This window comes from Ovis canadensis, chromosome 10 (genome assembly GCF_042477335.2).
Source record: "Ovis canadensis isolate MfBH-ARS-UI-01 breed Bighorn chromosome 10, ARS-UI_OviCan_v2, whole genome shotgun sequence".
NCBI lineage: Eukaryota > Metazoa > Chordata > Mammalia > Artiodactyla > Bovidae > Ovis > Ovis canadensis.
The window spans coordinates 76,536,509-76,548,987 of NC_091254.1; positions in this window are offsets into that span (position 1 = coordinate 76,536,509).

A 12,479-nucleotide genomic window follows, 5' to 3' on the forward strand; every position below is an offset into this window, starting at 1 on the left:
TGGTCCTTCTTTATTCATTGGAATGACAATTTCTTTTTCAGAGGTTCCAAGAGCAGAATTGCATACCCTATACACAATTTATATGCAATATTTGTTGTATTATTAATGAAATATTTTTAATATAAAGCTAAAATAAAATTTTATGAACATATACTTCTGTAAATGTAATACAATATGAGGGAATGTCACAGGGAAGAACGACATGAGTGCACATTGAATCTATTCCCTTAGCTATAAGTTGTGCTCTGTTGCCTGTGCTTAGTCATACTGGCTCTTGACTTGTCTCCTCAAACAAAAGGATGTTGCCTATAGCCTATAATAAATATAATAGCTCTTCCTCCAGGCTTTGCCTCCCAGGCTTGACCTTTCATGGCATAACACTTCTCATTCATATAGAGATTAAAAACTTGCAGAACAAAAAATAACATTTGTCTTGTTTAAAGTTTACAAGAACGTTATGACAAGACCTAGTGGACAGGTTCAAAAACAAAAGAAACTCACATCCCCTCTGGGATCTGGCCAAGCACCAAGAAGTCTACAACAACCAGACACACTACCTCTCATTTGAGAATAAAAGAAGCTTGAATCTGGATTCAGGGAAGATGGTTCTTGGGGACACTCATCTATCATCTCAGTCTGCTAGCTTTCTGAATAAAGTCATTACGGTATTCTTTGCTACAATACCTCTTCTCTCAATTTATTGTCTGGTCTGTTTTTCAGAGAATAGTATGAAGTTGACCTCTATATCAGGCATAGTATATATGACAAAGATTTTAAGAATCAGAGATTAAACTGAAAGAATAGTATATATAGGGGGAATATACTTGAAATGCATATTTAGTTACTTAAAAAAAATAAAGAGACAATAGAATTCAGAATGTAATCGTCATTTTATGTGTACTTTTTAAAAAATTCTTGATCATTGTATTAGATTTCTAGTTCTGCTATAACAGCATACTGCAGAGGGGTGGCCTATAGCAATATAAATTTATCCTATTACTGTTGTGGTGCTGGGAAAAGCCAATTCTAACTCTCTCTTGGAACTGTTTCTTGGACTTACCTTTCATTGCTTTTCTCTAATTATACAAAATGGCCTGCCTCAGAGAATCCTGCCCCTCTGCCTGACTGTTAAACTAAAGTGCCTTTGTACACAATCCTATCTACATGTAAATGGCAGGATGAAAAATATTAATTCATCCCCTGTCTGAGGTTTGCCATTCTAGGTGATATTGCAAGATTAATGGCCTTTTACTTTGTTTCCTCATCTCTCCAGCATCTCTGTTCTATAAAAGAATCTGGCATCAGTACCCCAATAAGATGGTTATTTTTGAGACATTAGTCTTCAATCTTCTTGGTCTGACGGCTATCCAAATAAAGTCACATTCCTTGCCTTAATGCCTTGTCCATCCAATTCATTGGCCTGTTGTGCAGCAAGAAGAGCAAGTTGGATTCAATAACACTGGAAGCTAGAGGACCAAAATCAGTAAATGCCAAACTCTCTCTAGAATCCAGGGAATAATATTTTCCATGCTTCATTCCACTTATGGGTATTTTTCTGGAGAAACAAAAACACTAAGTTGAAAAGATATTTACACCTCTATGGGTTTCCCAGCTGGCACTATTGATAAAGAACTTTCCTGCCAATGTAGGAGACACCAGTTTGATTCATGGGTTGGGAAGATCCCCTGAAGAAGGGCATGGGAACCGACTCCAGTATTCTTGCCTGGAAAATCCAATGGACAGAGGAGCTTTGTGGGCTACAGGCCATAGGGTTTCAAAGAGTAAGACATGATTTAAGTGACTTAGCATGCATACACTCATGCATACCCCCTTATATTCACTACAGCACTATTCACAATAGCCAAGATATGGAAGCAACCTAACCTCCCATTAGATGAATTGTTATTAGATGAGTAGATAAGGAATATATTGTAAATATACACAATGCGATATTAGTTATAAAAGATGAATGAAATCTTGCCATTTTCAACAACATGGATGGCCATTGTGGGTTTTATGCTAAAGGAAAGAATTTAAACAGAGAAAGACGAATACTGTATGATTTTACTTTTATGGGTAACCTAAAAAAATTGTTTGGAAATGAAAAAGCATGAAAAACCATGTACAGACTCATATAGAGAACGAACAGCTGGTGCCAGAGTGGAAAGGATTGGGGAGGATGACTGAAATAAGTAAGGGACATCAAGAGATATTAACTTCCAGTTATAATATAAAGTAAGTCATTGGAATGAAATATACAGAGCATTGGGAATATAGTCAAAAGTACGATAATGACTATGTATGGTGATAGATGGTGGTTAGGCCTATTGTGGTTATTTTGTAATGTATAAAAATATTGAATGACACTGTTTTACACCTGCAACTAACATAATATTTAAGTCAATTATAAGAGGAGCTACCCCACGTCCAAGGAAGGAGCAGCGGCTGCACTTTGCTGGAGTAGCCATGAAGAGATAGCCCATGTCCAAGGTAAAGGAAACCCAAGTAAGATGGTAGGGACTGAGAGAGGGCATCAGAAGGCAGACAGACTGAAACCAAATTCACAGACAACTAGCCAATCTGATTACATGGACCACAGCCTTGTCTAAGTCAATGAATCTAAGCTATGCCGTGTGGGGTCACCGATGACAGACAGGTCATGGTGCAGAGGTCTGATAGAATGTAGTCCACTGGAGAAGGGAATGGCAAACCACTTCATTATTCTTGTCTTGAGAACCCCATGAACAGTATGAAAAGGCAAAAAGACAGGACAGTGAAAGATGTACTCCCCAAGTCAGTAGGTGCCCAATATGCTACTGGAGATCAGTGGGGAAATAACTTCAAAAAGAATGAAGGAATGGATCCAAAGCAAAATCAACACCCAGTTGGGGATGGGACTGGTGATAGAAGCAAGGTTTGATGCTGTAAAGAGCAATATTGCATTGGAACCTGGAATGTTAGGTCCATGAATCGAGGCATATTGGAAGTGGTCTAACAGGAGATGACAAGAGTGAACATTAACATTCTAGGAATCAGCAAACTAAGATTGACTGGAAGGGTTGAACTTAACTCAGATGACCAAAATATCTACTACTGTGGGCAGGAATCCCTTAGAAGAAATGGAGTAGCCATCATGGTCAACAAAAGAGTCCACAATGCAGTACTTGGATGCAATCTCAAAAACGACAGAATGATCTGTGTTCCTTTCCAAGGCAAACCGTTCAATATCACTGTAATCCAAGTCTATGCCCCAACCAGTAATGCTGAAGAAGCTGAAGTTCAACAGTTCTATGAAGACCTATAAGACCTTTTAGAACTAACACCCAAAAAAGATGTCCTTTTCATTATAAGAGACTGGAATGCAAAAGTAGGTAGTCAAGAAATACCAGTAGTAACAGGCAAATTTGTTCTTGGAGTACAGAATGAAGCAAGGCAAAGGTTAATAGAATTCTGCCAAGAGAATGCACTGGTCATAGCAAACACACTCTTCCAACAACATAAGAGAAGACTCTACACATGGACATCACTAGATGGTCAACACCAAAATCAGATTGATTATATTATTTGCAGGCAAAGAAAGAAAAGCTCTATACAGTCAGCAAAAACAAGACTAGGAGCTGACTGTGGCTCAGAACATGAACTCCTTATTACCTAATTCAGACTGAAATTGAAGAAAGTGGAGAAAACCACTAGACCATTCAGGTATGACCTAAATCAAATGTCATATGACTATACAGTGGAAGTGAGAAATAGATTCAAGGGCCTAGATCTGATAGACAGAGTGCCTGATGAACTATGGAAGGAGGTTCCTGACAATGTACAGGAGACAGGAATTAAGAACATCCCCAAGAAAACGAAATCAAAAAAGCAAAATGGCTGTCTGAGGAGGCCTTACAAATAGCTGTGAAAAGAAGGGAAGTGAAAAACAAAGGAGAAAAGAAAAGTTATACCCATTTGAATGCAGAATTCTAACAAATAGCAATAAGAGATAAGAAAGCCTTCCTCAGTGATCAATGCAAAGAAATAGAGGAAAACAATAGAATGGGAAATACTAGGTATCTCTTCAAGAAAATTAGAGATACCAAGGGAACATTTCATGCAAAGGTGGGCTCAATAAAGGACACAAATGGTACGGAACAAACAGAAGCAGAAGATATTAAGAAGAGGTGGCAAGTATACACAGAAGAACTCTACCAAAAATATCTTCAGCACCCAGATAATCAAGATGGTGTGATCACTCACCTAGAGCCAGACATCCTGGAATGTGAAGTCAAGTGGACCTTAGAAAGCATCACTACGAACAAAGCTAGTGGAGGTGATGAAATTCCAGTGGAGCTATTTCAAATCCTGAAAGATGATGCCATGAAAGTGCTGCACTAAATATGCCAGCAAATTTGGAAAACTCAGCAGTGGCCACAGGACTGGAAAAGGTCAGTTTTCATTCCAATCCCAAAGGAAGGCAATGCCAAAGAATGCTCAAACTACCACACAGTTTCACTTATCTCACATGCTAGTAAAGTAATGCTCAAAATTCTCCAAGCCAGGCTTCAGTAATAAGTGAACTATGAACTCTCAGATGTTCAAGTTGGTTTTAGAAAAGGCAGAGGAACCAGAGATCAAATTCCAACATCTGCTGGATTATGGAAAAAGCAAGAGAGTTCCAGAAAAACTTCTATTTCTGCTTTATTAACTATGCCAAAGCCTTTGACTGTGTGGATCACAAGAAACTGTGGAAAATTCTGAAAGAGATGGGAATACCAGACCACCTGACCTGCCTCTTGAGAAACCTATATGCAGGTCAGGAAGCAACAGTTAGAACTGGACATGGAACAACAGACTGGTTCCAAATAGGATAAGGAGTACATCAAGGCTGTATCTTGTCACCCTGATTATTTAACTTATATGCAGAGTCCATCATGAGAAACGCTGGGCTGGAGGAATCACAAGCTGGAATCAAGATTGCCAGAGGAAATATCAGTAACCTCAGATATGCACATGACACCACCCTTATGGCAGAAAGTGAAGAGGAACTAAAAAGTCACTTGATGAAAGTGAAAGAGGAGAGTGAAAAAGTTGGCTTGAAGCTCAACTTTCAGAAAACTAAGAGCATGGCATCTGGTCGCACCACTTTATGGGAAATAGATGGGGAAACAGTGGAAACAGTGTCAAACTTTATTTTGGGGGGCTCCAAAATCACTGCAGATGGTGACTGCAGCCATGAATTTAAAAGACACTTACTCCTTGGAAGAAAAGTTATGACCAGCATAGACAGCATGTTAAAAAGCAGAGACATTACTTTGCCAACAAAGGTCCATCTAGTCAAGGCTGTGGTTTTTCCAGTGGTCATGTGTGGATGTGAGAGTTGGACTATGAGGACAGCTGAACACTGAAGAATTTTTTCTTTTGAACTGTGGTGTTGGAGAAGACTGTTGAGAGTCCCTTGGACTGCAAGGAGATCCAACCAGTCCATTCTGAAGGAGATTGGCCCTGGGTATTCATTGGAAAGACTGATGCTGAAGCTGCAACTCCTATACTTTGGCCACCTGATGCGAAGAGCTGACTCATTGGAAAAAACCCTGATGCTGGGAAAGGTTGAAGGCAGGAGGACAAGAGACGACAGGGCATGAGATGGTTGGATGGCATCACCAACTTAATGGACATAGGTTTGGGTGAAATCCGGGAGTTGGTGATGGACAGGGAGGTCTGGCATGCTGTGGTTCATCGGGTCGCAAAGAGTCAGACACGACTGAGCAACTGAGCTGAACTGAACTGAAAGGACATGAATTTTTAAGGAGACATTATTCAACCAAATACAGTAATAATCAATAAAAAGTATTTTAATATCAGTCTTCTTTGGGGAGTCAATATAATTTAACTAAACATATGGAATTATGGTATTGTATCATTTACTAATTTATTTATTTGTTCATTCACAGACACTTACAGAACGCCTATACGGTAATAGTCCCTGTGATGGCTGTTACTGAGGAGGAAAGAAAGAATAAGTGAAAAAAGAAAGAAGAGAATGAGAGGGAAGAAAGAAGGGAAAGAAGGAAGGAGATACAAAATTAGAGACAAAACCTAAAAATACAAAATTTATTACTATTTTAAGTTTAGTAGGTCATTTTTTCCTTTGAAAAATGTATCTGATGCAAAATTACTAAACAGAAAATGTCCTGTGATGATACTAATGTAATTTCTACAAAGGTGATGTCACGTGCCATATTATTTACATAGGATATTTAACTCCCGGATGTTAATTTCCCAGATTCAGTCACTGGAAAAAGTAATGAATAGAACCATAATCATCATGTCCTAGAGATACTAATTATTTAGTAACTAGAAAAACAAGATTACACAAAATTTTCCCTAAAACAACACTCCATGGACACTGTAAGCAAGATATACAAAGAAAGCAATATAAAACTCTATTATCTGCTAGATTTTCAACCTCAAGCTCTAAAAATGAAATATCTACTGCTATCTAGGTTAATTTTCAACCTATTTCTGACTGGTCATACACTAAATCTCAAAATATGCTATGGAAATCACTGTATTCAAATTATCTGTAGTGACTGTTAAATAGATACATTCTTTGGCATAAGACTACTAACTTTTTCAGAATCTTTATTGATAAGTACAAGAATTTGCATTTAAAGTAGTTTTTTAGCAGATTCTAACATTAAAGTTTAAGAACCAATGCTGTAACTCATAAACAATATTGTATGTGCTTAGTCACTCAATAGTGTCTGACTCTTTGTGACCCCATGGACTATAGCCCACCAGGCTCCTCTGTCAATGGGATTCTTCAGGCAAGAATACTGAAGTGGATACCCATTCCCTTCTCTAGGGGATCTACCTGGACCAGGGATCAAACATGGGTGTCCTGCATTACAGGATGATTCTTTACCATCTGAGCTACCACAGAAGTGCAGCCCATTAAAAACATTACTAAAAAGGCAAAAAGAAAAAGAAAGTCCTTACAACAAGAAATGTTATAGTAGGGAAAAACTAAAATGAGACAGGAAAAATAAGAAAGAACCACTGCTGATGCTACGAAGAGAAAATAGTTCTGGGGTGGGTGAGTAGAACTGACAAGGAGGGCCATCTGCAGTTTTCGTTGATGAGATAAAATGCATGAAACATAGTCAATAATTGCTGAAATGTTGATCTTCAGTTCAGTTCAGTTCAGTTCAGTCGCTCAGTCGTGTCCAACTCTTTGCGACCCCATGAATCCCAGAACGCCAGGCCTCCTTGTTTCACCATCTCCCAGAGTTCACTCAGACTCACGTCCATCGAGTCAGTGATGCCATCCAGCCATCTCATCCTCTGTTGTCCCCTTCTCCTCCGGCCTGCAATCCCTCACAGCGTCAGAGTCTTTTTTAATGAGTCAACTCTTCGCATGAGGTGGCCAAAGTACTGGAGTTTCAGCTTTAGCATCATTCCTTCCAAAGAAGTCCCAGGGCTGATCTAACTATGGTCAAACCCCAGAAGCCTACAGATTTTTTTTTTTCTTAACTAGCATTCTAATTCAGTACCTTGAAATCTAATTTTCTCTCCAAGTGAAGTGATCTCACCTATTTAAGGAAAGCATTAAAGATGTAAAGTATATAAAAATTTCAAGTGGTCCTAGCCCATTGAATGGAGTGAAGAGAGAAAAAATCACTTTAGTTGGAATGTTGGTAACTTGGTAATACTAACCTCACTTATATTGTTCAGTAATTCATGATCTGGGAAGAACTATTTGAAAATTAATATTCTAAAACACAGTTAAATTCAGTCTATAAACATGTGTTAAGATTCTGTGTTTTGTTATACTATAAAAATATATGAATTTGCATGTGTCTGTCAGAAATAGTTATTTATATAATACTATAATGGAGGGCTTCCCAGGTGGCTCAGCAGTAAGATCCAGCTGTCAATGCAGCAGACACTGGTTTGATCCCTAGGTCAGGAAGGTCACCTGGGGAAGGAAATGGCAACCCACTCCCATATCCTTGCCTGGGAAATTCCAGGGACAGATGAGCCTGGTGGGCTACAGTCCATGGGATCACAAAAGAGTTGGACTTGACTTTGTGACTAAACAACAAAAACAGCAAAACATAATACCATAAATCCTTTTGGTGTTAGTAGATTGGACTAGATTCTTGATCATAAAACCAAAATTTTATTCTAATTGAAGCATCCCTGAGTTCAGGTTTTTAAAACTATGTAAAAATCCACAGATTAAAGAACATCAGTCCATATTTTTTTCACTTTCTTACTAAAAGGTAGTCTAAAACCCTGATGTTCCAGACCTGGCTGATCTAAAGGTTTATTTTTCTTAGGCTCAAGGCCAACCTGAGCAGTTTCTTCTCCTTTTGCCAGTAGCACCATATCAATTTGATAAGAACTGTAAGAGTAGTCACAAAGGGGCATATGCCCAGTGACAGCTGTAAAGAAAATCAAAAGAGGAACTGGAGATTCACCTTCAACTCAGAGAATGGCTGACCTAATCTTCCCAGGGCAGGCCTTTCTAAAATAAGGATTTGTTCCAAGAAAAACTAGGCATAATCCTTTTCTTAACAGTACATCCATTCAGGACCAAGAGAAAAAAAAAGAGTACACATCAACAAGAATTCATTATCACATGTAAAGTCTAACCCATGGCATATTGACCCAATTAATAGCCTTGAATGTCATCTACTCCCAGAAGTATTTTATTTTTGTCTTGTGTGTTATTTATTTGTGTGTATGTTAGGGAGGAGGAGTTGTGGGCTCCCTTAAAAGCAAATAACACATGAAGCTCCACCTCATAGATCACATAACTTAATTTTTTACTAAAGCAAAAGATAGACTGTAAATAGCATTTTATAGATTTAAAAAGCTATGGCATAGGCAGATAAACTTGTTTAAGTTTTATAACAGTGACCTTACAATAAGTTGTCCTCACAGGCTGGGAAATCAATAGTTTTAACCAGATATTCAACTTTCAAGTATTCATTTTGTTTTATATTCTATCATTACAATTATATTGAAACACTAAATGGGTACTGACAAAAAAAAAATTTGCTTAAGTAAAAAGGTACAGCTCAATGAGCTTTCAGGAACTGAACCACAATCAACATCAAGAAACAGAAACACTTAGAAGCAACCACCCTCATGCCTCCTCTTTATCAAATACCTTTCCCCCAAAGTAACCACTATCTGAATTCACAGCACCATGGATCAGTTCTGCCTGATTTTGAAAGCATGTACATGAGATGATACAATTTTAATTTATGTCTGGTTTCTTTTTCTCACTAGGGCTTCCTTACTGGCTCAGACAGCAAAGAATCTGTCTGCAATACAGGAGACCGGGTTCAATTCCTGGGTCGAGAATGTCCCCTGGAGAAGGGTATGGCAACACACTCCAGTATTCTTGCTTGGAGAATTCCATGGACAAAGGCTTCTGGTGGGCTACAGTCCACAGGGTCACAAAGAGTTGGACATGACTGAGGGACCAACCATTTCACTTTCACTTTTTATCAAATTCTATTTTAAAAATAGAGCCCTGATGTTCCTTGTTAAGTTCAGTTCAGTCACTCAGTCATGTCCGACTCTTTGCGACCCCATGAATCACAGCACGCCAGGCCTCCCTGTCCATCACCATCTCCCGTCCATAGAGTCTGTGATGCCATCCAGCCATCTCATCTTCCGTTGTCCCCTTCTCCTGCCTTCAATCTTTCCCAGCATCAACGTCTTTTCCAAAGAGTCAGTTCTTCGCATCAGATAGCCAAAATGTTGGAGGTTTAACTTCAGCATCAGTCCTTTCAATTAATATTCAGGACCTTTAGGATTGACTGGTTGGATCTCCTTGCAGTCCAAGGGACTCTCAAGAGTCTTGTCCAACACCACAGTTCAAAGCATCAATTCTTTAGTGCTCAGTTTTCTTTATAGTCCAACTCTCACATCCATAAACGAATACTGGAAAAGCCATAGCTTTGACTATGAACTCCAAAATTACAACTCACTGCTGAACAACCATTGACAGGAGAATGTTGGATTCCACCGAAAAAGATACCCCATTGTCCAAGGGCAAATGAGAATCCCCAGCAAGATCGGAGGAGGGGTGCAATCACATTTAGAATCAAATCCCATACCTGCCAGAGATACATGGAGGTCTCAAACAAAACCTTGTGTGCACCAGAACCCACGTCCCACAGAGACTGAGTGAGACCTTCCTTTGAGTGTTTGAGTGTCTCCCGCAGAGGTACAGGTCAGCAGTGGCCTGCCTCAGGGCAGGGGCTCTGGGTGCAGCAGACCTGGCTCACACATCATGTGGCATAAGCCCTCTTGAAGGAGGTCACCATTAACCCCACCATAGAGCCACTGAGTAGACGACCCACAAACTGCAGAACAATTATACAAAATAAATATTGCACAATTAAGGAAGTTTTAGGACCCACAACAGATTTCCCAACTTGGGGATTTAGCAAAGGGACTGAGAACACCAGGGATTTGACTTTGGAGGCCAGTGGGGTTTGATTATAGAACTTACACAGGACTGGGGAAACAGACTTTTGGAGGGCACAAACAAAACCTTGTGCACGCCAGGACCCAGGAGAAAGGAGCAGTGACCCTACAAGAGACTGACCCAGACTTGCCTGTCAGTGTACAGGAGTCTCCGGTGGAGGTGCAGGTCAGGGGTTGGCCTGCTGCAGGATTGGGGCCACTGAGTGCAGCAGTGTGTGCATGGGACCTTTTGAAGGAGATCACCATTATCTTCATTGAGAGTGAAAGTAATGTTGCTCAGTCATGCCTGACTCTGCGATTCCATGAACTGTAGCCCACCAGGCTCCTCCATCCATGGAATTTTCCAGGCAAGAGTACTGGAATGGGTTGCCATTTCCTTCTCCAGGGCATCTTCCTGACCCAGGGATCGGACCCGGGTCACCCAAATGGCAGGCTTTACCATCTGAGCCACCAGGGAAGCCCATTATCTTCATTACCTCCTTCCTTCTGTAGCGTCCTTGAAGGCCACCCAGATGGGGTAACACAAGATGGTAGAACCTCCAGAAGCCTGGGGTCTTGTGTCGTGAAGTGAATCCCACTGACAGTGAGCATGTAAAATGAGTATAGAATTCACCTCAAGTAGCGGATGTAACAAGAGCAAAAGAACTGATAAATATGGCAGTGATTTAGCAGTCAGCTTGTAAATGGTAAGAAACTGATATGCGTATGCTTAGTCTCCCATTTGTGTCTGACTTTTCCAACCCATGGACTGTAGCTCTCCAGGGTCTTCTATCCATGGGATTTCCTAGGCAAGAATACCGGAAGGGATTGCCATTTCCTTCTGCAGGAGACCTTCTTGGCCCAGGGATCAAACCTGGGTCTCCTGCATTGCAAGCAGATTCTTTAACATTTGAGCCACCAGAGAAGTTAACAAGAACCTGATATGGGAAGTAAAAAATAAATCCACATACATTATATGAGGACACCTTATTTGGTTACCTTGCTGCCCACTTATCTTGACATGGCAATCAAAATCCCAATGAACTAGTAACTATATGGAAAGATCTTAAGAAAAAAAAATGATGTTAATAGTGTATACTGGTTATTACAATAGTGTATATTGGTTAATACATAGAGGATATACTTGGCAAGATGTTATAAAACAACATTGAGCTCATAAAGAATGGGCTAGTCCATTAGAATAAGTGAAATAGGAAGAGAGAATCCAGAATCTGTGTGAATTGTGAACACTGATTGCTTTTAGTAAGAGATGAAATTGAGGAAGCTGTTGAAAAAGATTGATTTAATGTGAATGGCCCATACAATGCAGTATTAGTTTACGGGAAAAAGTGAGCACCCATTTTTGAAATAAATAGTTTGATAAATATCTGACATTGGCTGTCTTGTTACAAAGGTGCCATGAAATCAATTAGGGAAACAGAGTAGACGGTAAGATCCTCACATTTCATATTCCTATCAGCCCTTACATTTTCAATTTTCAGTTGTACAGTCAGACATATCCTTTCAAATTCTCCCAAAATGTTGCAATTTTTAGAGATCAAATTTTACAAGAACATTTCTCACACCTACATTAACATTCTGTCATTAAGGTCTGGCAGCACACTAAGATGTCCCCTAAGATTTTCCTCCTTCTGGTGTATGTGCCCTGCATAATCCTCTGTGAAGATGAAAATGTCATTCCATGAATAGGTTATGTTATATTGCACTGCTGCTGCTGCTGCTGCTGCTAAATTGCTTCAGTCGTGTCCAACTCTGTGCGACCCCAGAGACGGCAGCCTACCAGGTTCCCCCATCTCTGGGATTCTCCAAGCAAGAACTCTGGAGTGGGTTCCCATTTCCTTCTCCAGTGCATGAAAGTGAAAAGTGAAAGTGAAGTTGCTCAGTCATGTTGGACTCCTAGCGATCCCATGGACTGCAGCATATGTCCAAGAGTATTGGAGTGGATTGCCATTGCCTTCTCCAGTACAGTTGATCTTAAGATGACT